Source organism: Mauremys mutica, chromosome 12 (genome assembly GCF_020497125.1).
Source record: "Mauremys mutica isolate MM-2020 ecotype Southern chromosome 12, ASM2049712v1, whole genome shotgun sequence".
Taxonomy (NCBI): domain Eukaryota; kingdom Metazoa; phylum Chordata; order Testudines; family Geoemydidae; genus Mauremys; species Mauremys mutica.
The window spans coordinates 14,421,598-14,448,562 of record NC_059083.1 but is presented as its reverse complement, the minus strand read 5'-3'; the positions used below and the strand labels follow the sequence as shown (position 1 = coordinate 14,448,562).

Genomic DNA, 26,965 nt, shown 5'->3' with positions numbered 1-26,965 from the left:
GCCCACTGCCAGCCTGGGGTTCCTTGAGGTTGTTTAGGCCAGCAGCGGGTGCTGAGTGGGGCTGGTAGCTGGGACCCCGGGTGGCAATGGGGCGGCAGCCGGAACCCCAGAGCAGCGGCGGGCTGAGCTGCTCAGCCCACCGCTGCGTGCCATCAAAAATCAGCTCACGTGCCACCTTTGGCACGTGTGCCAGAGGTTGCCGACCCCTGCTCTATATACTAGTAAGGGGGTGAGCGTATTACAGTTGTTGGAGGGCTCTATTTAGTAGTAACAGGGCTATAGGAAAGTCAGTCAACATTTTTTGTTTCTCTGATGAAAACTGGCCCACTCCCTTCCCCATACCAAACTTGTCACAAATAATTGTCAACAACTTAATTTTCTGTTTTTGGCTAAGATATTGATTTTAAAAAATATTGAAATTGAATTCAGGATTGTTAGCAAGCATTTTTGGCATACAAATTTGCTCAATGACAATCAAAATGGCAACACAATACTGCTTTCATGCTTGGCTCACCCTCCCCCCCACACACCAGCCTGCTGGTCCAACAGCTGCAGTAGAGGAGGAGCTAGATGGAAAACTGCAGGACCCCAAAATCCACCTCTTGAGGTGCAGAGTGGCAACAGCAGCAGCAAACCCTCAGGTCCGATCATACGCCAGTGGGCACCACCGCCAGCCCAACAGACCATGGTGAAGTTACCACAGCATCTGATCTCAGGGACAGGGCACCCATGGAGCCACAGCAGCTCATCCTGCCCTGTGCAGCTCCCCCCCGGATGAGATGGATCACTGTCAGTCCGGGGGAGAGACACGCTTCCCAACTAGGGTGACCAGATCCAGATGTCCTGATTTTATAGGGCCAGTCCCGATATTTGGGGCTTTGTCTTATATAGGCACCAATTACCCCCACCTAGGGTGACCAGACAGCAAGTGTGAAATATCAGGACGGGAGGTGGGGAGGAATAGGAGCCTATATAAGAAAAAGACCCAAAAATTGGGACTGTCCCTATAAAAGTAGGACATCTGCTCACCCTACCCCAACCCCCTGTCCTGATTTTTCACACATGCTATCTGGCTATCTACAGCCCAGCCATGTGTGACCATTCCAATCCTGGCTGCCTGCCAGGAAGTGAGTTACTTTCACTGTCATTCCTCAGCAGGCAACCAGCCTCCTCCCCCCACCTACCCCCCAGCACCTCACCCAACCCAGCCCTGACAGCCCTCACGCTGGGGGAAAGAGTCACACTCACAGATGAGTTCCTTCCCCCACCCCTTCCCAGAGACTTCCCAGCAGCCAATCCCCTCCCTCAGACTGTGCTGCATTCAGCTCTCTCTAGGACCCAGCAGCCCTGCTCTTACATTCTCCACTGCTTTCCGTCTGTCCGGGCTCCCGGCAGAGTGGTGCCCCCAGACCTAGTGGTGCCCTAGGCGGCTGCTTGTTCTGCCTATGGCTAAGGACGGCCCTGGGAGCGGGGTGGGGGCAGGAGGCGGGTTCTGGGGCTGCGGGGGGCAGGCTGGGATGGGGGTGGTGGCGCACTGAAGGGAAGATGGGGCAATGCGGGGGGGATCAGGGGGATTGTGGGGCTGAGGAGAGCGAGGCTGGAATTGGGGAAGATGTGAGGGGGGGGCACTGCGAGGAGTGGGGGGATGTGGGGAGACTGGTGGGGGAAGGGGGGGAGATGCCCAGGCAGCTTCTCCGCCCCACGGGACACGTAGGGGGAGGGGCAGAGAGAAGCTTTTCTCCTCCTGGAACTGATCAAACCAGCTTTGGGAGTGATCAGGGACTAACCCCTCAGGGCGCAGAGGCTACAAAGCAAAAACCCAGCCCCCGCTCCCAGTGTGTTATTGTCTAGGGTGACCAGACAGCAAGTGTGAAAAATCAGGACAGGAGGTGAGGGGTGATAGGAGCCTATATATGAAAAAGACCCCAAAATCGGGTCATCTGGTCACCCTATGTATTGTCAGACACCCCCGTGCTGGCGGGGTCTGTGTCTCATGAGTTTTGGGGTCTGCCCGGGGCCCTGGTCTGATTTTCCTGCAGGATTCAGATCTCAGCCCCACCAGAGTCGCTGCTGATTCTGGCTGGTAGGGAGAGTGGATGGGCCAATGGAATCAGCCTCTGCCTGCCTGTCCCTGGGGGCTGCTGGGGGAATCCAGGGCAGCTCATTCTTCAGGTGATGCCACCAGAGGGCTCCGGCTGTTCCTCAGGGAGAGGAGTTTACAGGGCAGTGTGGGGAAATCCCCCAAAGTGGCCCCTTCAGTTCTGCTCTTTTTCTAGCATTTGGCTCAGAGTTGCTGTTACTGGAAGGGTCTGAAGAGCCTCGGGGGAACGTGGAAGTGTGAAAAGGGGATTTGCAGCAGCCATCTTAGTGTTTTTAAGAGACAGAGCAGAAGACAGGCTGTGAGGGAAAGTTTAGCAGGCCTTAAGCTTTAGTCAAGGTCCTGAGTTTGGTCAAGCTTGCTTACAGGCCTTGAACTAAGATCCTGCTTGTTTCTGTGTACAAGGGGCAGAAGGAGTCAGAGTGGAAAAAAATCCCCTCCCCAAGCTCGACCCAGGTCCACCAGAGCTGCTGGGGAGAGGAACCCCTCCCTCAGCCCGGCTCAGGACCACAGCAGCTGCCGCGGCTGGGGAGAGGTGCCTCTCACCCGGCACCGAGCTGCTGCGGTGAGAGAGGGCTGGGGGTGTCCTCTCCCCACCGCAGTCTGCACCCCAAAACCCTTGTAAGGGAAAATCCAGTGGCATCCAAACCTTATAGGCCCAAGCCTCATGTCGAGCCGCCAGGGTCAGCTCGCTGAAATGAGGGCACAGAGGAGGCAGTGAAAAGTACCCAACAGTCCCCTAGCCAAAAACAATTGTGCCATATCCTTCACGGTCACCGTTTAACCGCAAAAGGACAGACAGTAAATACCAGGAGAGGCCTAACATGGGAAGAATTTACGTTTGCTCTAATTTATATTGATTTTGCAACATTTCTAGAAAGGAAATGACAAGGAAATGTCAGCAGCCTTGTGTAACGAGTTTGTGCTTTTAGGCTTTATAAGCCTGGCTGTAACCAGCTTCGGGGAGGCTGTTTCCAATAGCGGTCCGCCCCTGTGCGCTGGTAATCAATCAAAGGCATCAGGCTGTTCTGATCCAAACACAACGCCTGGTCATTTTTCCACGACAAGGCTAACCCTAACCCTAACGTCACGAGATTTGTAGAAGCGGGGATTGTGCGAGGCGGATGGGGAAACGACATGGGAAGCTGTTTTCTAACCTTGCTTTCAGATAAGAATGGGAAGGAAAATGTACAACAAGATTCAGCTGTATCCGTTGATATACGTGAGGGTGTTGGTGTCACTAGGCCTAAGTAAACCAAAGTTGTGACTGCAGGCCTGAGTGAACCAGAGGTCTTCCATGCTGTGAACTTTAACCAGCTTAAGATGCTAACAGACTGCAAGCAAAATGTGTAAATGTCAGCTGTTTCAGCTTGCAGATGCAGGAGTTTGAAACAGCAGAAGCGGCGGGGAGGAGGGGGAGAGGGGGGAGGAAAATCTGTATGCGTTTGTGCTGTGAAGGCCAGAGATAAGAATGCGAATGGGAACTTTTCTAACACGCTGAAATGTAATGCCTAATGTAGCTGCTGTTGGGAAGGGAGGGGTGAGGGGGAAAACCGAACAAAAGGCTTACACAAACAAGGGGGGTATAAATGCTGGGACCCTGCCTGCGAGCGGGGGTGCAGGATTTGAGAATGCTTTTCTCCCTGGCACCTTATTTGGGCTCAAATAAACCTGGTTTTGCTTCTCCACCCTGGTGTGATAATTAGTGCGACGCACACCGGGCAACGAACCTGCTGTTGCTCCGCCTCGGGCTCTTTGAGCTGGCAACAGTTTTGGCGTCCCTGGGTGGGCTCGAGGCAAAATTGTGCCTTGCCCGGACTCCTCCAATGGCCGGTGGACGATGGTCACAGCCGACGCCCAGCGCGCACCGGTGCCTTTACCGGGGGCCTCGGCAGAGACGCGTCAGGCTGACCTTGGAGGACACAACGGTGCAACGCACTCAGATAGTGGAGAAGCAGCTGCGGGCGACGGTGAGGAACCGGTCTCGTGGATAAGGTAGGAACAGTCCAGTGCTGTTAACCTTTTGTTTGCCTGTTAAGACCTGGGGACGCCCAGTGTCGAAGAAAAACTCAGTTCTCGCTTTTTGTTTGGGTGCAGCAAAACCAAATACTTTATTATTTCTCCAGTAATTACCATGGAGGGAGAGAGTGCCATAGGACACAGGGTCACCCCAGTCCTGGACAGGTCTCTCAACTGGTAAACAATCACAGCAAGCCTTTATACCTTTTACAGACAATTTCTAACAATAATACAGACAGTAAAAAGCAACAACTACATTTTGTTTATACATAAGCTTCTCTGCTATCTCACTAGAAAAACAAGACTGCAAGACTGCATATTGCAAGGTCGTAATAACTTTCACACAATTCCCTCTGTCTTACATTATCTTGCTTCCTCACGTCACCAGGGTCACAGTTAACCTAACTCATGCTAACTAACATTCATTAAGATCTCTTTAAAACCTTGTTAATTATTTACTGGCTTCCACACTCCCCCCTTTTGTACTTCTAGTACAACAAACAATTTCAAATCTCAATTCGCATTAAACCATGGAGTTTAGATTCTACAGCAGATATGTCAACCTGAGGGGTTGTCAAGGGATGTAATGACAATGCATGATTAGCATGATCAGAAAAGGTATTATTACTATAATTATGTTTTTTTTTCAAAAACAACAACAATAACATAATCCTAAACTAACAACACGAAAAACAATAACAATCCTATAGGAATAATATAATGGGGCTGTTGTACAATCGTGAACACAAAGCACAAAACATCATAACTAGCACATAAAGTAAACACCCTATAAGCTGTATGAAAGGCATTCCTTTCAGCTTAATATATATTCTAAAGCATGTGAATTTGCCCTTGCAATTCAGAGATTCTTTGAACCTTTGGTAACAATGAAAGCAAATTTTGAAACCGATCAGGCACCACCCTAGTCCAATCAAGATATACCTGAAATCCAAGAGCTACTTACAACATTCTATCTGCATTCTATCTGCATGCCAGTAAATGATATAACTGCCTGCAGCAGTGGTAAAATTAATATGTATATCTTGTAAAGTGGTGGCATTAACGCACACACAGCTATCATTAGCTCGAAAAAAATGGGCGTCCCATCAGGGTAGTTCCTTGACCTCCACCCTCTCAACAAATATTGTCATAAACAGTGACAACTTCCCCTAGCTGCAGTTTATAGATACACTGAGCTGTGGTGGTTCTAACGGCCAAAATGTCCATTGACTCTCTATTCTTATCCAAAATGTCAGATGTCAAGCTAGGGGTACTGTCTAGAAATCAGTTGGAGATACCAGGTGGTCTAATTTCCCCAGATGTCTCGGTAAACAATTACAGTCCCACAGGCATCCTCCCCATGGACCCAGCAGGATTCGGTATGTGGGAGCCCACACCCCCTAACTGGTCCATATGCTTGGAAGGAGCACTGTGAATGACCACACTTCCATCCAGAAAGTGTCCAAGTATGTCTTCATGACCACAGATCAGATGGTACTCCTGACGTGTCTGTAAGGGCAGTGGGCCAAGTCTGGTCCAGATCCCACTGCAATGCCTTCCCAGCCTCAGTGATATTCAATACCATCTCTGTCAGTAACTTCTGGGTCATAAAACTAAGGGTGGAAATGACATGTAACTCACCAACTCCAGCCTGTACTTAAGATAGCTGAGCTTCAAAAATAAGACTAGTGGCCTTTTCTAGTTGCCCCAATTTCTTATCATGTTCTTGGCCTTTAAGAATAGTCCAAATGACTACTACACTATTGGCCCCAGCCCACAGGGATCTGGTCAATTCCCTTCTTGTCCAGAGGAAATAACCCAGGCCTTTTGTTGTGCTAATCTAATGGCAGCCCCTTGTGAGCAATTTGGGTATGTAGAAAACTGGATAAGGGTAATGTCAGTTAAAATCCTATTAGGGAGGGCAATACATACTGAAGGATTTATCCAGAACACAGGGCGCAGCCTGTAGAATAAACCCCAAAATCCAATTAATACCACAGTCCCAAGCATGGGTCCCACAAATTTCTTCCTGCCAGTATGCAATTCTTTGTTTCTTCACCAGGGTCAGTTCTCAGTGTCCTTTTCAGTCAGGAATTCCTGGACTTTGGCAATGTCAGTGGAGTGAGTGCTTCTTCTTCTTTCCCAAAACAATCAAGGTTCAGCATCCTACAGGGGAGAGGTTTCCAGCACATATCACCTTGTAATAGCTGTGCTTTTTCTAGAAAAGTCTAAAGGCACAGTTGGTCTGTCAGTGGACAAGGGAGAGGTTGTCCAGAAGCTGTCCAGAAGCACAGTAGAACTAGAAAAAAGAATAGGCTAATCATCAATAGGAAAATTCTTCTGATGTGGAGGGGTCTTTTTGCAGTGAGAATCCTGGGTCCAAGCAGTCAGTCTGTGGCACTTCACAGCGGTGTCGGAAGTCAGCAGGACTTGGAAAGGGCCTTTCCAGCATGGAGCCAAGGCAGTCTTTCGCTGATGGATCTTTATGTAGACCCAGGCTCCTGGTTCCAACGTGTGGCAAGGTTGCACAGGATCCTTTGGTAGTGCTTCCATCACCTGTGTATAAAAAGACTTAACACATTTCATTAGTGCCTGACAATATTTAAGCATTATGTTATCCAGCAAATGAATGTCCATCTGAGCTGGGGTTAGTGGGGGTGCAGTTGGTAGTCAGCATTGGGTGTCCTGTCAAATTTCATGAGGGCTGAGTCCAGTCGTTCGATTGGGAATGGCTCTCATACACATCAGTGCCAAAGGAAGGGCATCTGGCCACTTTAAGTGTGTCTCAGCACAAATCTTGGCCAGTTCATTTCTTTGTAAGTCCCGTTCCACTGTCCCAGCGTTCCCCCCCCCCTTCTCTTGGTAGGCAGCCAAGTGGTGTCCTTGACTGGGGCCAGCGCATGTTAGCCATTCTCTTCTTGGCTTTTTGTTTTTTATTTATTTTTTTCATTTAACCTACAAAGAAAACTTTTACTCTTCAATTATACACCTTTTTCATACCATGAACACATAAACAGTACTGTTATACAGTACAGAAGTATTATCATTCAATGTATGCCACATATACCCTTTCACTAAAATAACCTTATTACAGAACTTTGGAAGAACAAGCCAGGACAAGCACACCCACTTTGAGAAGTTCACTTAATATAACTTCTAGTCCAATAGCTATCCACCATCCCCAGCCCTCTGGCTAAAAGTCTGAGGTAGCCAGAAGGATCCCTTGTACAATATGGGGAGTGGGTTAACTTTTCATGTCCTCGCTTCCAAAGACTGTCAGTATGCAAATTTTAACAACAATTCTCAATTAAAAGATTTGGCCAATGTAGTTTCTTTCTCTTATTTAAGAAAATGTATTAGACTTTAGTATATCACATTTTCTGATGTAACCAAACACTTTGTATTCTAAATTGAACAAAACAAGTATCTGCATCTCAATCCAACATTTCCGCTTGATATCAAATCAGACCATCTCATGAAAATATTAAACACAACAATTCTGGCCACACACAAAAAAAAAACACAACAAGACAGAACATAGAACACACAACATAATTTTTTACTGTGCCAGTAAATCAAGGTACGTTGAATGCTGTGCTGCTGGCATTAGTTTTCTTTGATTATCTGAAAGACAAAAACAGAGGTCCACCCCGTCTGGGCAATTAAATACTTAAAATATACAAATACTCTTGTTGATTCTAGGCAAAACAGAGGAATTACCCCATATTTTCTCGTATGTGTTTCTTAGACAGCCTTGGTTTCAGAGGCCTTTACCTTATCAGTTAGTTAATTTGCATTATCACAGATGCTTTCCGGCTTGCTTTCCTATTGTTAACTCCTGCTTTTAAACACTGAAAGAAAACATCACCACTTATAGTGCCTGTAGAGCCTAATAAAATTATCATTACATAGTACTGTATACAGTCTTCAACTGATTTAACAAAATTGGTCACAGCCAAATTATTGCAATCCAATAAGTTCTTTGCCTGAATTTATTTACAAACATTTCATAGACACCAAAAACTGTTCTCTTAAAAATCACTTGCTTTTCCCTTCCAACAGCCACTTTTATCAACTCAAATCACCATTCCAAATATCCTCTTGAGTATCTGAAATCCTCATGCTTATATTCACTTACTCCTTCTTTCCACTACACCCTCAAAAGTTTCCAACCTGTTTTCCAAATCTCTTTGTCTGTTGCCTTCCCGCCTGGGCCCGATCCTTTTTTCCTCACTGAATCGTCCCGTCCATGGACACGAGCTTGTTCCACAACCAGTTCTTAGCTAGGAGGGTGGGCTACTCAACTAGCCCCCACCCTTCTGGTCTTGTCCCCAAAACATTTCTACTCACAAGACTACCTGAGTCCTCCCTAGTAAGGCTTGCCACCTGGGCAAAAATACATGGCCATTCACTTAACACATAATCCAGACCCCTTTGGGGGTCTACCCAGAGACCCACCCATTTGTCTGCTGACACTTAAACAGAAAAGAAAATTACACAAAAAGCAAAAAATTACAGTCTAAGCCAAATTTTTCTACTTCTATTATATTGTCCGCTACGGGGGGGCGGGACTGTAAAAATCTCAGGACAACCTCAGAGCTTCATCGCACACATGGCTTCCACCCTGAGGAATTACGAACGAGAAGTTCAGTTCCGCTCACACACCTAACGCCCAAATGAACAGAGCAGAAAAACATCAGTAACCGGTTAAACAAAACAGAGCCAAAGCTAAATAGTGTTTCCTTATTCTATTAGAGCTCACCTTTAATCATGCAACCAACAATACCAAACAAAGCAAACACAAAATAACAAGGGTAAACAGAGAGATGGTGTAAATTCTGCAGGGCCCCCCCATTATTAATTGCACACCAAACTGTGACAAATTCCTGTTACTAATTTATCCCTCATGTCAGGTGATCAGACTGACAGAGCATACAATCAAATTTTAAAGCTTCATTAAAAATAATAAAACAACAATGGAGAGTATTGGGAATGCTCCCACCTCACACAGGAAAAACATGAATGCCCCAAGCCTTAAACCACTTCAATACTCACACATGTCTCACTGGGAAGTTAAGCTTTGCAAATATAATTCCAATTCTGTAACTTGTACAGCCTTTGCACTTAGCATAGTCCGCACTGATTCATGACCTTGAAGACAAAACAACTTCTCCTTTATCTCAGGGCTAAGCCGAATTTCAAATTAACCCGTTCCTAGACAAATTGCTCACACTGTGTCAGAGGCTTTTCTCTGTGATTAAAGCTCCACTGAGATATATGATCTTATCTAGATTGAAGGTACCTTCTAATGGGCATTGTTTAAATGAAATTTCACGCGTGTACAAATTCCAATCATTTAAATACCTGCAGGTTTTAGAACCATAATGTACGTACATGTAATATGCTGGGGTACCCTTAGGGGGTGAGGTGGAATATTTAGACAGTCCCTTACCCATTTTCCACTCACACAGGAGAGACTCACAAGGAAAGGGGAGGGAAGATGGGTTCACATACTCCTAGACCCAGGCAGCTTCCTCGCCGGACAATGCCTGGCCGAGTCAGCCCACTGTGGGTCGGATCTCCTAAAGATCCACTAGTTACCGGGCTAGCCCGGGAACAGCCACTTACACTGGTGTACACACACACACACCAAGGCCTCTTTTTCTTCCTTTTTCTTTTTTCTTTTTTTTTTTTTTTAACCTTTTTATCTCTTTTTTTTTATTTTAACCATGATGCATCTTTACCTGGTCCGGACCAATACCATGAGGCGGTATGACAACCCCTCTTGAGGCGGTAAAAACCCCTCAGCACCGGTGCATTCTAATGCATTTACCTATGCATTTACCTTATGCATTACCTTATGCATTTCCTTGGCCAACTCAGCAGTTCCCAGTACTGCTATAAACTAACCTTATTGGGGCCTCTCCCCAATACCACTTGCATCTGATCCTGCTGCACAGTCAATAAGTTCAGATGGCGTGAGCCCAACAGAGACAGACGTCCTCACGGAAAGTCCTCCTCCGATACCCCAATAGAGATTTCAAAAGGTCTCATACCTCTCATGTGGCGCCATGGGGTTCGAAGGGGAATGATCCGTAGTAGTTGTCTGTGGGTCCGTGGGCGTTGCCATCCCGGACGAGCCCCCAAATTGTCGAAGAAAAACTCAGTTCTCGCTTTTTGTTTGGGTGCAGCAAAACCAAATACTTTATTATTTCTCCAGTAATTACCATGGAGGGAGAGAGTGCCATAGGACACAGGGTCACCCCAGTCCTGGACAGGTCTCTCAACTGGTAAACAATCACAGCAAGCCTTTATACCTTTTACAGACAATTTCTAACAATAATACAGACAGTAAAAAGCAACAACTACATTTTGTTTATACATAAGCTTCTCTGCTATCTCACTAGAAAAACAAGACTGCAAGACTGCATATTGCAAGGTCGTAATAACTTTCACACAATTCCCTCTGTCTTACATTATCTTGCTTCCTCACGTCACCAGGGTCACAGTTAACCTAACTCATGCTAACTAACATTCATTAAGATCTCTTTAAAACCTTGTTAATTATTTACTGGCTTCCACACCAGTGTCTCCCTAGAGTATGGGGCAGGGACAGAGTATAGGCAGGGCATGGTGTACACCCTTAGAATGCATTCTGATGAATTGGAGAGTGTTTGAATCAGATCCATTGACTAAAAGTAAACTGAAAAGATTTTGTACAGTAGACTGGCCTCAGTATCAGTTAGAGGACCAGGAAAGGTGGCCACCAGAAGGATCACTTAATTACAACATGATCCTTCAATTATTTCTGTTTTGTCAGCGAATGGGTAGCTTCTGAAGCTGTTTGTATAGAGAGCTCTTGGAAAAAATCCCTCATCATATGCCCCAGAGCTGCACTGGGAGGAGAACTGTCCGTGGGAATGTCTGTCTCTGTTGGGCTCATGCCATCTGAACTTATTGACTGTGCAGCAAGATAAGATGCATCGTGGTAATAGGAAACAATGGCCTTGGTGTGTGTGTGTATACCAGTGTGAGTGTTCGTTACCGGAAGACGCCCAGATTACCCTGTGAAGCAAATGCTAATGATCAGGAGTATTCTAACGCAAGCCCGGTAACTAGTGGATCTTTAGGAGATCCGACCCACGGTGGGCTGACTCGGCCTGGCATCGTCCGGCAAGGAAGCTGCCTGGGTCTAGGAATGTGTGAACCCATCTTCCCTCCCCCCCTTCCTTTCCGTGTGCGCTACTGACAGTATGATCATCTCACTGGATGCAATCAGAGTACGCGGCGCCGTGTCTCCCAGAGACTAGCCGACGCTCTTTGCTGAAGGGAGGTGTAGGAGAGTCAGTCATCCTCGTTAGTCTCTCCTGTGTGAGTGTCTTGTAGGGAGAGATCCTTAGTTTATGAGCCGCTAGCGCGGACAGGGCACCCTCTCTGTGTGTGTAAGTGAAAAATGGGTAAGGGACAGTCTAAAAATTCTACCTCACCCCCTAAGGATACCCCAGCATAGTACATGTACGTACATTATGGTCCTAAAACCTGCAGGTATTTAGAGAATTGGAATCTTCACATGTGTGAAAATCCATCTAAACAGTGCCCATTAGAAGGTATCTTCAATCTAGATAAGATCATATATCTCAGAGGAGCTTTTAATCACAAAGAAAAGCCTCTGACACAGTGTGAGCAATTTGTCTAGGAACGGGTTAATTTGAAACTCGGCTAACCCCAGAGATAAAGAGAAAGCTGCTCTGCGTACAAGGTCAAGAACCAGCACAGATTATGCTAAGTGCAAAGAAAAAAAAAACAACCGCTTTCAGCCCCAGCTGGTTGTGGAAAATAGAGACAGAGGCAAACCAAAGGCAGTACAAGTTACAGAACTGAGATTGCATTTGCAAAGCTTAACGGTTCAGTGAGATCCAACAGTTTTTGCAACCCCGAAGCCGGACAGGCAGCTGACCTGAACTGGAATCTCTGAAAGAGATGCCGCAGGAGACTCCAGGATGTAAAAGAACAGCCATCCCAAGAGCAGAAGCATGTTGGAAATTCTGGACAAGCTATATACAGGATAATCTCCCGTCCACCTATTTCCCTTCTCTGAACATTATACACAGACGTGGCCAGTCTGGATATGTGTAAGTATTAAAGTGGCTTAAGGCTTGGAGCATTCATATTTTTTCCTGAGTGATGTGGGAGTGTTCCCAACACTCTCCATTGTTGTTTTATTATTTTTAATAAAGCTTTAAAATTTGGTTATATGGTGTGTTTTCTCTATCCACCCCCCCCCCACTGTCCTGCAGTGTCAGTTTGATCACCTGACATGAGGGATAAATTGGTAACAGAAATTTGTCACAGTTTGGTGAGCAATAGAGAATGGGGGAGCCCTGCAGAATTTACACCATCTATCTGTTTTATCCTTGTTATTTTATGTTTGCTTTATTTGGTATTGTTGGTGTTATATGATAAGGATTGTATGATTAAAGGAGAGCCCTAATAGAATAAGGAAACACTATCTAGTTTTGGCTCTGTTCTGTTTAACCGGTTACTGTTGTTTTTCTGCTCTGTTCATTTGGGCGTTAGGTGTGTGGGCGGAACTGAACTTCTCGTTCGTAATTCCTCAGAGTGGAAGCCATGTGTGCGATGAAGCTCTGAGGTTGTATTGAGATCCTACTGTCCCACCCCCCCGTAACGGACAATGTAATAGAAGTAGGAAAAATCTGGCTTAGACTGTAATTTTCTCTGCTCTCTGTGTAATTTTCTTTTCTGTTTAAGTGTCAGCAGACAAATGGGTGGGTCTCTGGGTAGACCCCCAAAGGAGTTTGGATTGTGTGTTAAGTAAATGGCCTTTACCCAATGGCCATGTATTTTTGCCCAGGTGGCAAGCCTTACTAGGGAGGACTCGAGTAGTTTTGGGAGTAAAAATGTTTTAGGGAAAAGACCAGAAGGGTGGGGGCTAGTTGTGAAGCCCACCCTCCTAGCTAAACTGGTAGTGGAATAAGTTTGTGTCCAGGATAGGGACGATTCAGCGAGAAAAGCAGGATCGGGCCCAGGCAGGCAGGCAACAGAGAGATCTGGGTATGTAGAAGTGGTATGGTTGGAAACTTTTGAGGGTGTAGTGGAAAGAAGGAGTAAGTGAGTATAAGCATGGAAATTTCAAATACTCAGGAGGATATTTGGAATGGTGATTTGAATTGGTAAAGTGGCTGTTGAAGGGGAGAGCAAGTGATTTTTAAGGGAAAGTGAAAAGTTAACTCTTTAGTTGCTGGAGGGAACAGCAGTTGAACTTTGTAAAAATGCTAAAGAGAAAAGTTTTTGGTGTCTTTGAAATGTTTGTAAATAAATTCAGGCAAAGAAAATATGGGGTAATTCTCCTGTTTTGCCTAAAATTAACAAGAGTATTTGTATATTTTAAGTAATGATTGACTGCCCAGAAGGGGTAGACTTTTGTTTTGTCTTTCAGATAATCAAAGAAAACTAATGCCAGCTGAACAGCATTCAACATATCATGCATTTACTGACAGAGTAACAATTATGTTTTGTGTTCTATGTTCTGTCTTGTGGTGTTTGTCTCGTGGCCAGAATTGTTGTGTTTAATATTTTTATGGGATGGTCTGATTTAAAATCAAGTGGCAGTGTTAAATTGAAATGCAGATACTTGTTTTGTTCAACTTAGAATATAAAGTGTTTGGATATATCAGAAAAATGTGATATACTAAAGTCTAATACATTTTCTTAAGTAAGAGAAAGAAATTTCATTGGCCAAATCTTTTAATTTAGAATGGTTATTAAAATTTGCATACTAACAGTCTTTAAAAGCAAGGACATGGAAAGTTAACCCACTCCCCATATTGTACATGGGATCCTTCTGGCTACCTCAGACTTCTAGCCAGAGGGCTGGGGATGGTGGAAAGCTATTGGACTAGAGGTTATATTAAATGAACTCATCAAAGTGGGTGTGCTTGTCCTGGCTTGTTGTTCTAAAGCTCTGTAATAAGGTTATTTTAGTGAAAGGGTATATGTGGCATACATTAAATAAGACTAATGTACTGTGTATGCGTTTATTGTTAACAAAAGGTGTATAAGTAAAAGTTTCCTTTATAGGTTAAAGAAAAAAAATGGGAAAAGGAAAAAGAATGAGTTAACTGAGAAAAAAGAATAGTTAACATGCTAAAAATAAACTGGCCAAGATTTGTGCTAAGACAAACTTAAAGTGGCCAGATGCCCTTCCTTTGGCACTAATAAGTATAAGAACCATTACTTGGCTAAAAAACCAGAAAAAAGGGGGGACTTAAATTTGCCCATGCAGCTATAAAATTTGTAAAATCACTAATGCAATGTGTTAGGTTTCTTTTCTCACAGGTAAAGAAGAAACAACCCAAAGATCCTAGCAGCCCTGCCACTCCTTGGAACCAGGAGACTGGGTCTACATAAAGATCCATCAACGAAAGACTGCCTTGGCTCCACGCTGGAAAGGCCCTTTCCAAGTCCTGCTGTCTACCAACACTGCTGTGAAGTGCCAAAGACTGACTGCTTGGACCCAGGATTCTCACTGCAAAAAGACCCCTCCACATCGGAAGAATTTTCCTACTGATGATTAGCCTATTTCTTCTTCTAGCTCTACTGTGCTTCTGGACAGCAGGGAAAAAGGACAAGGTGACGTACTGGCAACCTCTCCCTTGTCCACTGACAGACCAACTGTGCCTTTAGACTTTTCTAGAAAAAGCAAAGCTATTACAGGGTAATATGTGCTGGCAACCTCTCCCCTGTAGGATGCTAAACCACAATTGTTTTGTGAAAAAAGAAGAAACACTCACTCCACTGACATTGCCAAAGTCCAGGAATTCCTGACTAGAAAGGACATTGAGAACTGACCCTGGTGAAGAAACAAAGAATTGTACACTGGCAAGGAAGAAATTTATGGGACCCATGCTTGGGAATGTGGTATTAATTGGATTTTGGGGTTTAATCTACAGGCTGTGCCCTGTGTTTTGGATAAATCCTTCAGTATGTATTGCCCTCCCTAATTGGATTTTAAATGACATTGCCCTTATCAGGTTTTCAAATCACTTCTACATACCCAGATTGCTCACAAGGGGCTGCCATTAGATTAGCACAACAGAGGGCCTGGGTTATTTCCTCTGGAAAGAAAGAGAATTGAGCAGATCTCTGTGGGCTAGGGCCAATATCTTAAAAGCCAAGAACATGATAAGAAATTGGGCCAACTAGAAAAGGCTACTAGCCTTATTCTTGAAACTCAGCTATCTTAAGTACAGGCTGGAGTTGGTAAGTTAAATGTCATTTCAGCCCTTAGTTCTATGACCCAGAAGTTACTGACAGAGATGGTATTGCATATCACTGAGGCTGGGAAGGTATTGCAGTGGGATCTAGACCAGACTTGGCCCACTGCCCTTACAGATGCATCAGGAGTACCATCTGATCTGTGGTCATGAAGACATACTTGGACACTTTCTGGATGGAAGTGTGGACATTCACACTTGTGCTCCTTCCAAGCATATGGACCGGTTAGGGTGGGTGTGGGCTCCCACATACCGAATCCTGCTGGGTCCATGGGGAGGATGCATGTGGGACTACATTATTCACCAAGACATCTGGGAAATTAAACCACTTGGTATACCTACCTAATTTATAGTCAGTGCCCCAATCCCTTAGTTGTTAAATAAACATTCCACTCTTTTGTCCATTCCTGGGTTGGGGGTGACTAAGCTCAAAAGAGCAGTTGTATATATATCTGCACAGCTTCATTGCTTTTTGTTTTTAAAGTTTGAGAAAACTCGCCAAAAGTTTGTTGAGTATTCTCAAAGGGGGGAATTGTTGGTGTCACTAGGCCTAAGTAAACCAAAGTTGTGACTGCAGGCCTGAGTGAACCAGAGGTCTTCCATGCTGTGAACTTTAACCAGCTTAAGATGCTAACAGACTGCAAGCAAAATGTGTAACTGTCAGCTGTTTCAGCTTGCAGATGCAGGAGTTTGAAACAGCAGAAGCGGCGGGGAGGAGGAGGAGAGGGGGGAGGAAAATCTATATGCGTTTGTGCTGTGAAGGCCAGAGATAAGAATGCGAATGAGAACTTTTCTAACACGCTGAAATGTAATGCCTAATGTAGCTGCTGTTGGGAAGGGAGGGGTGAGGGGGAAAACCGAACAAAAGGCTTACACAAACAAGGGGGGTATAAATGCTGGGACCCCGCCTGCGAGCGGGGGTGCAGGATTTGAGAATGCTTTTCTCCCTGGCACCTTATTTGGGCTCAAATAAACCTGGTTTTGCTTCTCCACCCTGGTGTGATAATTAGTGCGACGCACACCGGGCAACGAACCTGCTGTTGCTCCGCCTCGGGCTCTTTGAGCCGGCAACAAGGGGAACCTATAAATATGTGCTTTAAACTGTTGTACTTTGGAGCAGGGGCAGCTCTAGGAATCCGGCCGCCCCAAGCAGGCGGCATGCCGCAGGAGGCGCGCTGCCGGTCGCCAAGCCCGCGGCTCCAGTGGACCTTCCGCAGTCATGCCTGCGGAAGGTCCACCGGAGCCGCCTGCCGCCCTGCTGGCAAAATGCCGCTCCAAGCGCGCGCTTGGTGCGCTGGGGTCTGGAGCCGGCCCTGCTTTGGAGACCTGCCTAAGAAAGGGAACCCCCCCTCTCCGTAGGCTCCCCCTGCAATTGCTTGAAATAAACTGCCTCTGACTTGCTGCTAACAAACACAAGAGTGAAGACTCTGTTTCTTCCATGGGAATCTGCGGGTGACATGGACAGAAGCCCCTTCTGTAACCTCCCCCATTGCTCCTCTCGCCCCAACAGACTGAGGAATCACGTCCACATTTCGCTCCAGAGGGTCCCGTCTTCCAGGAGACTGGGAAGGGAAATGGCTGCGATGGAGCCAGCTCAGGTAGGAGATTTTCAGGGAGCTACTGGGCGGGGTGAGGGAGAGGCAGGGAGGAGACAGGGTGTGAGAAACCTGCTGATTTTCTGAGTAGGCCCATTGGAGGCGGGGGAGGGGAGAGGGGACATTCCCCCATTTCTCAAACAGGATACAACCCCGTAGGCAGGCCTGGGAACGTTTTCCAGACTCCCAGTGCTGGAGCCTGGACCCACTGGCCTCAGGCTGCTGTGAAATACGCAGTGAAGCTGTTGGGATTCCTGTCCCTGTCCCCAGCTCAGAGCTCTGCTTCCCATGTCAGGCTGTGGCTGGCAGGCATGTGGGAAATAAGAAATCCCGACCCTGCTCCGTCTGATGTGGGGGACAGGGAGCGCTCACCTTCTTCCCACCCTGAAGCCTCTGAGCTGGGTGGTGGTGGGATTCTGCTAGTCTGGCCCTCCCAGAGCTTCACATTTTTTCCCTTTCCCGTTACTAGTGGGATTGTGGCTGGGGCAGCAGGCGCTGAGTGGGAGACTCTTGTTGTTTCAGATGACGGTGACCTTCGAGGAGGTGGCTGTGTATTTCACCAAGGGGCAGAGGGCTCTGCTGGACCCCGCTCAGAGAGCCCTCTACAGGGACGTCATGCAGGAGACCTATGAGATGGTGACCTCCCTGGGTAAGGGCTTCCCGTCCACTCTGTTATTAGAAGCCATGGGACCTATGTATCTGAATGTGTTCAGGTTCTTCCTCAGTCAGTTACATTAGAGGTGAATGGGTTCCATAATGCACAGCTGCCATGTGAGAGAGACTTGCATCTCTGTGCCCCCTCCAGTGGAACATGGGTGTCAAAACGCAGTGGACAACCAAACCATCCCCCCATGCCACCTTTCAAAGGGGCATAAATCCAGCATTGTCCTGTCTGTGTTGTTTCTTGGCTGCACATACAATCCCTGTTCACCTCCCTCGTTGGGACTAGCTCCAACCATGGGAGGGGCTCTGGGCTCTGCAGGTTTAGAAAGAGGCAGGGGTTTAAGTCCAGAGCCGTGTGTGTGTCAACAAGGCCCCCAGCGCACAGATCCTGGGAATGCCTAGTGAGGGTGTAGTAATAATTCAACTCACCTCCCCAGACAACTTCCATTGCGCAAGGGGGCCCAGTGACCACGTTCCCATTCTCTTGGATGCCACGTTCCTCCAACAGAGCACAGGGACAGGTTCCACTCACTGAATGTCCTTAGTAACAAATACTCCACCAGTGCTCCATGCACCCTGATCTGGTCTGATTTCACCCCCTGTGCAGTATTTCCCATTCCCAAACCTGAGCTTATCGCCAGCCTGGAACAAGGGGAAGAGCCGTGGGTGCCCGATCTCCAGGCCTGCGAGGAAAGAAGGCTTCCGAGATGCTCCCATACAGGTGAGGGCTCACACAGGAACCATATAGGGAGGGAAGGAAAAAGTTGAGAATCACCAAATATGGTGTGACTAAGCACCCCCTGTTCTTCCTCGTTTCAGCCAGGACAGGGCTGTAGTCAGCAAATATCACTCATGACTTTCCACCCAGCCTCTTAGCTGCAGGAGTTTCCTTCCCATTTCTCCTTCACTTTGAGTGTTTGGGTGGGATGTGGAGGCAGAGTCCAATTGCTCAGTCTCTCTGTTGGGTTTTCCCTCGGTGCTATTCCTCTTTCTCCCAAGCACAATGACTCCTGTCCGGATTGTCTCTCTCCCAGCAGGTGCTGAGCGAGGGAATGAGAATGGGGAGGAGAATCATCATCAGGAAGTTCCTGGAGAAGTGCAACCCCAGGCGACCTTTGTGGGAGGAGCTGAAGGGAAATGTTTCAGTCCAAAGTCAGCACAAAAGTCACTTAAGAAAAGCCACACAGGAGAAAGGCCCCATAAGTGCTTGGACTGTGGGAAAAGTTTCATGCAAAGGTCACACCTTGTTCAACATCAGGCAATCCACACAGGAGAGAGACCCCAAAAGTGCTTGGACTGTGGGAAAAGTTTCATACGAAGGTCAGAATTTGTTTATCATTAGGCAGTCCACACAGGAGAGAGACCCCAAAAGTGCTTGGACTGTGGGAAAAGTTTCATGCAGAGGTCACACCTTGTTCAACATCTGGCAATCCACACTGGAGCGAGACCCCACAAGTGCTTAGACTGTGGAAAAAGTTTCATACCTAGGTCAGACCTTGTTAAACATCAGGCAGTCCACAAAGAACAGAGATCCCATAAGTGCTTACAGTGTGGGAAAAGTTTCACATATAGGTCGGCACTTGTTAATCATCAGCCAACCCACACAGGAGAAAGGCCCCACAAGTGCTTGGACTGTGGGAAAAGTTTCAAGCAAAGGTCCCACCTTGTTAAACATCAGGCAATCCACACAGGAGAGAGACCCCACAAGTGCTTGGACTGTGGGGAAAGTTTCATACAAAGGTCAGAATTCGTTTATCATCAGGCAATCCACACAGGAGTGGGACTCCATATGTGCTTGGATTATGGGAAAAGTTTCATACGGAGGTCACAGCTTGTTCAACATCAGGCAATCCACACAGGAGGGAGACCCCACAAGTGCTTGGACTGTGGGAAAAGTTTCATACGAAGGTCAGTCCTTGTTTGTCATCAGTCAGTCCACACAGGAGAGAAACCCCACAAGTGCTTGGACTGTGGGAAAAGTTTCAAGCAAAGGTCACAGCTTGTTCAACATCAGGCAATCCACACAGGAGAGGGACCCCACAAGTGCTTGGACTGTGGGGAAAGTTTCATACGAAGGTCAGAATTAGTTTATCATCAGGCAATCCACACAGGAGTGGGACTCCATATGTGCTTGGATTGTGGGAAAAGTTTCCTAAGAAGGTCAGACCTTGTTTGTCATCAGTCAGTCCACACAGGAGAGAGACCCCACAAGTGCTTGGACTGTGGGGAAAGTTTCATACGAAGGTCAGAATTAGTTTATCATCAGGCAATCCACACAGCAGTGGGACTCCATATGTGCTTGGATTGTGGGAAAAGTTTCATACGGAGGTCACAGCTTGTACAACATCAGGCAATCCACACAGGAGAGAGACCCCACAAGTGCTTGGACTGTGGGAAAAGTTTAATACAGAGGTCAGACCTTGTTTGTCATCAGTCAGTCCACACAGGAGAGAAACCCCACAAGTGCTTGGACTGTGGGAAAAGTTTCAAGCAAAGGTCACAGCTTGTCCAACATCAGGCAATCCACACAGGAGAGAGACCCCACAAGTGCTTGGACTGTGGGAAAAGTTTCCTAAGAAGGTCAGACCTTGTTTGTCATCAGTCAGTCCACACAGGAGAGAGACCCCACAAGTGCATGGACTGTGGGGAAAGTTTCATACGAAGGTCACAGCTTGTTCATCATCAGTCAGGCCACACAGGAGAGAGACTCCACAAGTGTGTGGACTGTGAGAAAAGTTTCATAAGAAGGTCAAACCTTGTTCGACATCAGGCAATCCACACAGGAGAGAGACCCCACAAGTGCTTGGACTGTGGGAAAAGTTTCCTAAAAAGGTCAGACCTTGTTTGTCATCAGTCAGTCCACACAGGAGAGAGACCCCACAAGTGCTTGGACTGTGGGAAAAGTTTCATACGGAGGTCACACCTTGTTCAACATCAGGCAGTCCACACAGGAGAGAGTCTCCACAAGTGCTTGGACTGTGGGAAAAGTTTCAAACACAGGTCACACCTTGTTCAACATCAGGCAGTCCACACAGGAGAGAGAACCCCACAGGTGCTTGCTCTGTAGGTAAACATTCAGACAGAGATCAGCCCTGGTTAAACACCAGAAAATCCACACAGGAGAGTGACTCTGTAAGTGCTTGGACTGTGGGAAAAGTTTCATACAGAGATCACAGCTCATTAAACATGAGAGAATCCACACAGGATGTAAACTTCTGTGACACATGACAAAAAGGGTTAAGCAGCTTCCATGTAATTGACTCAGATCAGGCCTTGTTACACATCAGGGAAAACTAAATCCTCAGTACCACTTCCAGGGCCGGCTCCAGGCACCAGACGAGGAAGCACGTGCCTGGGGTGGCACTTTTTGCTTGGGGTGGCAAAAAAAGCTTGAGCTGGCCCTGATCACTTCAAAGTAATCTTATTGAGAGCGGCAACAGTTCCTCAGTACCTCTCTGCATTTGATTTTGTTACAAAATCAATAAGTTCGGATGGCATGAGCCCCAGAGGGACAGACGGTTCCACGGGCAGTCCTCCTTCGATACCCCATTAGAGATTTCAGAAGGTCTCTTACCTCTTGATTGGCACCTTGGGGTTCGAAGTGGAACAGTCCGCAGTAGCTGCCGTGGGCTCAGCTGGGCGTTACCATCCGAGTCACGGCATCAATAATTGTGGAAGAAAACAGAGTTTTTACTTTAAGGTTGTTTGTAACAAATCAGAGAAAGTTTATTCTTAAGCAATTGCAAGAGGGGAACTGCACACCCGGGCAGGGAATCTCTCTTACTCCAGGTAGGGCTCCAAGATAAACAGTTGGAGCAAGACTTTCTACCTTTTTTTTAATCGACAATAATGATTATACATGAACAACGTTGCCACTTGCTGAAACCAGAAAACTGGATCTACATAAAGGTCCATCAGCAAAAGACCGCCCTGGCTCCACGCTGGAAAGGCCCTTATCAAGTCCTGCTGACTACCAGGACTTGGCTGTAAAATGCCAAGAACTGACTGCCTGGACCCGTGCTTCTCACTGCAAAAAGGCCTCTCCACCTCAAGCGGACTTTACGACTGATGATCAGCCTGTTTCTCCTTCTGGTGCCGCTGTTTCTTTTGGGCACCAGGAAAAAAGGACAAGATAAAGTGCTAGTAACCTCTCCCTTGTCCACTGACAGGGGTAGAGAGGTTCTGCCTCTATTCACTCAGCCCCTCTGCCCCTGCCCGTCTGCATTCAGAGAGCACCACTGAGAGGGACTGGTTCCTACAGGGGCTTTTGTGGGAGGCCTGGAGACCCCACCTCTGCCTCCGCAGCATCAGCCTCTGAAGTTCTGGCTCCGCTAGGAGGTGTGGTGGGGATTAGCCAGCAGATCTCTGTGATCCTCCACCAGATTTCCTAGTGTAAACTCACTCTGAGCATCTTATGTGCTCTGACCAGTGCTCCCTCGTCTTTTACATCCATGTGCGGAATGAATTTGGTTCTATGCACCAGGATGTGACACATCATCTCCATATTGGCGCACAGAAGATAATTCATGTGGTGGGGGTGGGGCCAAGGGGTTCGGTGAGTGGGAGGGGGCTCAGGGCTGGGCAGAGGGTTGGGTGTGGAGGGGTGAGGGCTCTGGCTAGGCCTGTGGGGTGGGGCTGGGAATGAGGGAATTGGGTTGCAGGCTGCGTTGGGGACAGGACTCTCCCCAGCCCACTCTCACCACAGCAGCTCGGGGCCAGGTGAGAGCAGGGCCGGCTCTGGCTTTTTTGCCGCCCCAAGCAAAAAAAAAAGGGGGGGGCCGCCGGAGTGGCAAAGCTGGGGAAAAAAAACAAAAACCCACAGTGCGGCCAGAGCGGCAAAGCAGGGTAGGGGGTACAAATAAACAGCACGTCTGGATCGGCAAAGTTGGGGGGGGGAAATGCAGCAAAGCCGGAGCAGCAAAATGGGGGGCTGAAACGGAGAAGCGGGGGGGGGAAAGAAACCTGCAGCACAGCCGGAGCGGGAAAGCACGGGGGGGAAAAAAACCCCAAAAAACACTGCACAGCCGGAGCTGCAAAGCAGGTGAAAAAAAAAAACCTGCGGAGGGGCTGGAGCGGCAAAGCGGGGTGTGGGGGGGGGGGAACGGCACGGCCGGCAAAGCAGGGGAAAAAACAAAACAAAACCCTACAGGGCTGCCGGAGCCAGGGGACTCCCTGTGCTGCAGTGCACGCCTGGTCTAATGGGGAGGGAGCGGGGGCCAGAGAGAGAAGGGGGTGGCGAGGGCTTCAGCGGGGTGCTCACCCCGCGGCCCTGATCGCCGCCTGCCAGGAGGGCTCTGCGCTGCTCCAGTCGGCGGGGAGGGAAGGACGCAGGCTGCCCTGCCAAGTTTGCTGCAGTGCGCTCCCCTCCTCCACACTGCCGCCCCCTACTGGGTGGCCAGAGCAGGAAACAACGTGCCGCCCTAGCCTTGGACATTGCCGCCCCATAGAATCTGCCGCCCCAAGCAAGAGCTTGCTTGGCTGGTGCCTGGAGCAGGCCCTGGGTGAGAGGCACCTCTCCCCAGCCATCGCAGCTCCTGTGGTCTGGGGCCGGGCTGAGGGAGGGGTTCCTCTCCCCTGCAGCTCCAGTTGACCCGGGCTAAACCTTCAGAGGGGCCCCTCCCTGCCTGCCTCCATGGCCCTCGATAGCCTGCAGTGCAACTGCGTAGCCTGCAGGGAACACAGTTTCTGACCCCCCCCACCCCAATCTCCCGTCAGCAGAGTGATTGCTAGTCCCTGAGTTCCCCCTTGGGGGCCAGACTTTCTCCTTCCCAGATAGTCTCGCATTACACCAGGCCGTGCCGGAAAGCATTTAGTGTTTGTACATTTTATCCCTTATGCACCAGAATTAACTAGATGCTAAAAAAGTGTGGAGCAGGGACAGTAAAATGGGGTGTTTTAGGTTCTCTGCTATTTCAGGGCGACGGGGTGAGTGTGAGAGATTCCCTCCTTCCCCTAAAAAAAGAACGAGGCGTTCTTGTGGCACCTTAGAGACGAACAAATTTATTTGGGCATAAGCTTTAAAGGTTATAAAGGGAGATATACCAATCTCCTAAAACTGGAAGGAACCTTGAAAGGTCATCGAGTCCAGCCCCCTGCCTTCACTAGCAGGACCAGTTTTTGCCCCAGATTCCTAAGTGGCCCCCTCAAGGGTTGAACTCAACTCTGGGTTTAGCAGGCCAATGCTCAAACCACTGAGCTATCCCTCCAGTGATCAGTGTCTCTCAGCATGAACACTGATGGTGAGAGCTAGGGTACGTCCAGACTACCCGCCATATCCGCAGGTAGCAATCAATTTTTCGGGGATCGATATATCGCGTCTCATCTAGACGCGATATATCGATCCCCGAACGTACTCCTGTCGACTCTGGAAATCCACTGGAGCGAGTGGAGGTAGCGGAGTCGACATGGGGAGCCGCAGACGTCGATCCTGAAGACCCGAGGTAAATCGATCTAAGATACTTTGACTTCAGCTATGCTATTCATGTAGCTGAAGTTGCGTATCTTAGATCGATACCCCCCCACACACAGTGTAGACCAGCCCCTAGATTCAGAATGCAGGAGGCAGAGACTGAAATGGAAGTTACTGCCTGTGAAAGCAATGTTAAGTGAGCCTAAACCTTTGTCAAGTTAACTGTGTACATGATAAAGAGGGGAAAAGAGGGAGCTCTGAGAAACACAATTGCAACAGGTAATCGTAAGAAAGCCGTTAACCGCAAAAGAACAACACTCTAAAACGGGACAACTTGGTTTTGCTGTGTTCCTAATAAGGAAATATTAATGAGGAAGTGTGCTTATCTGTATATTGTTAAAAATCTATATAAGCTTTTATTGTTTTCATCTTTGCAGAGCGGCTCGGTGCAGCTGTCTCTCCCCGCATGCTTGTATTACAATAAAGAAGCCTCAGGCTGTCTGTTCCAAACGCAAGGCCTGGGTAATTTCCACGACACTGCCTGATCCCTGCAGAGATGTGAGATACCGTTGGGAGGGGAAGAAGTTGGGGGAACAGAGCTGGGAAACTGCTGGGTTTGCTCCTCCGAGCCTGATAGCCGAGGCTGAGAACTGTGAACTCGCTGCACTGGTACCAGAGAGGGAGGGACTCAACTTGGACTGGCTGTGTCATGTGAAGCTGCCCCTGAACTCTAAAGGTCCATGAACGACACCCCGGACAATCATAGGGGAGGCAGTAGCATCTCCCTATTCTTGAGATGCCAAACTTGGGCTGAGGCAAGAAGGGAGCCGGGGATGTCAACAGACCTGGGCAGCCTTGAAGCCAGGCCAACCCCCATCACTGAGGCCAGAGGGAGATGAGGAACCTGACAGTCCACCCGGTCACCCCTTCCCCATCTACCTCAGTGTCCTGTGTTGGGATGACAGAGACTCTCTTTGCCCCCCATGCTCACCACGTATGTATGGTTCTGATATATCGTGTACAACGTAGGCCTGGTGAGGGATCATTGGAAAAGTCATGATCTGCCGTTGAAATGCGTGTAACACCAGTGCATGTAGAATGGTGAGTTTTTAGTGTATGTTTGTTGCTAGGGTGACCATATCCCAGGTGCCCAAAAAGAGACACTGAGGAAGGTGGGAGCTGGAGAGGGTAGAGTGGGTGCTGGAGGGGATGCAGCAGGGGTATTCACAAGGTGAGGTGTAGTTAAGGTGACCAGAAGTCCTGATTTTTATAGGGACAGTCCTGATTTTGCGTCTTTTTCTTATATAGGCTCCTATTACCCCCACTCCCCCATCCCAATTTTTCACATTTGCTGTCTGGTCACCCTAGGTGTAGTGGTGCAGTTTCCCACTCTGGGAGAAGAGGGGTTAAAGCAGCCCTTGGGGAGGCTGTGCAAAGCCCAGCCAATGAGAGGAGGACTTGCGGAGAGAGCCAATGGAAAGGAGGCTTGATGGAGCAGCCAGCGAGGGCCATATAAAAAGGACTGTTCTGCAGAGCAGCGAACAGTCTCTTTCTCCAGCCTGATGGAAGAGGACTAGCTGTCTATAAAGAGAAGTGTCAGGGAGAGCAGGGTGGGGTCAGGCGAGTAAGCGGAGCTGCAGCCTGACTGGCTGCCAGACAGAAGCCCCGATAGGAGGCAGGGAAGGGGCTGGGGCTACAGGGAAGTGGCCCAGGGATAAAGAGGTAAGCAGCAGCACTTGGAGGGGAGGCAGTAAGTGCTGCTGCTAGAGGGTCCTGGGGGAGGGGCCAGAGAAGCAAGCGGGTCTGTCCCACTTGCTGCCAAAGAGAGTGGCCCATCGAAGAACCGCAGTTTGCCCCTGAGGGAAGGGCTGTACTAGGGGCTGCAGTTCGGCACCATGGCGACAGGCTGGGAGCAAGGGCTGCTGGTTCTCCTGTATGATGTGACCTGATTAAAATATCATATGGATCATTGTTGCAACCACTGTTCTACGTTTGCAAGAAATCTTGTGCAAAGGTGGTCAAGTGAGGTGCCTATGGAAAGGATTGTAATAGCTGGGTATGTTTGTTCTAGTTGCATGCATATGTTATTGATGTGTTTGAAATTATGAGTATTGGCTACATACTTGTACTTCCATGAGTTTGATTCTCAGTAGCCCCAGTGAAGCATTTGGCCAGTGTATTGCGAAGGAACGATTCAAATTGCGTGGCCCAGCAAGAAGTACCTGACTGACAATGGGCCTCGGGAGATGCCAGTCCACATCGGATGAGCCTTCCTGGGAACATTCAAACTAGCATGTGGCCATGGCTTCTGCCTATAAAGTCATGCGTGGATGGGTGATTTGCCCATGTGATGGCTCATGTGACTAGACATTGTTACTGTTCTTTTCAATGGGATTCCCTGCACATGATGCAAGATATAAAAGACCCTGGAAACATCTCCATCTTACCTCTTTCCTGCTCCAGCTTCTCTGCTGCTCAAACCCCTGGACTATGCATTTATACGAAGGGGAGCGTTCCAACCGGGGAATGGAGGTCCTTCTAATGATTTGGGAGTAACAAGAAACTTGATATAAGCTTGCAGTTTATTCCATCGCTGCCGAATCAAGAGCTTTGTGATTATTGTATGTATTTGATTCCTTGGACCAATTTTAACTCACCTTTCTTTTTATTAATAACCTTTTAAATGTTAGATACTAAAGAATTGGCAACAGGATGATTTCTGGGTAAGATCTGATTTGTATATTGACATGAGTGTGCAGCTGATCCTTTGGGATCAGGAGAACCTTTAACTGGGGACACTGATTTTAATGACCACTCATCCCTCTAAGCAATGCTTCCAGTGATGATACAAGGGACTGGAGTATCCGAGGGAATTGCTTCTCTGACT

The 26,965-nt window shown here is 47.9% G+C and overlaps 1 pseudogene; it reads left to right on the top strand.

The window, feature by feature from the left end:
• Window positions 1-17,621: 17,621 nt before the first annotated feature.
• On the top strand, window positions 17,622-20,736 carry LOC123346581 (annotated as a pseudogene).
• Window positions 20,737-26,965: the final 6,229 nt, after the last annotated feature.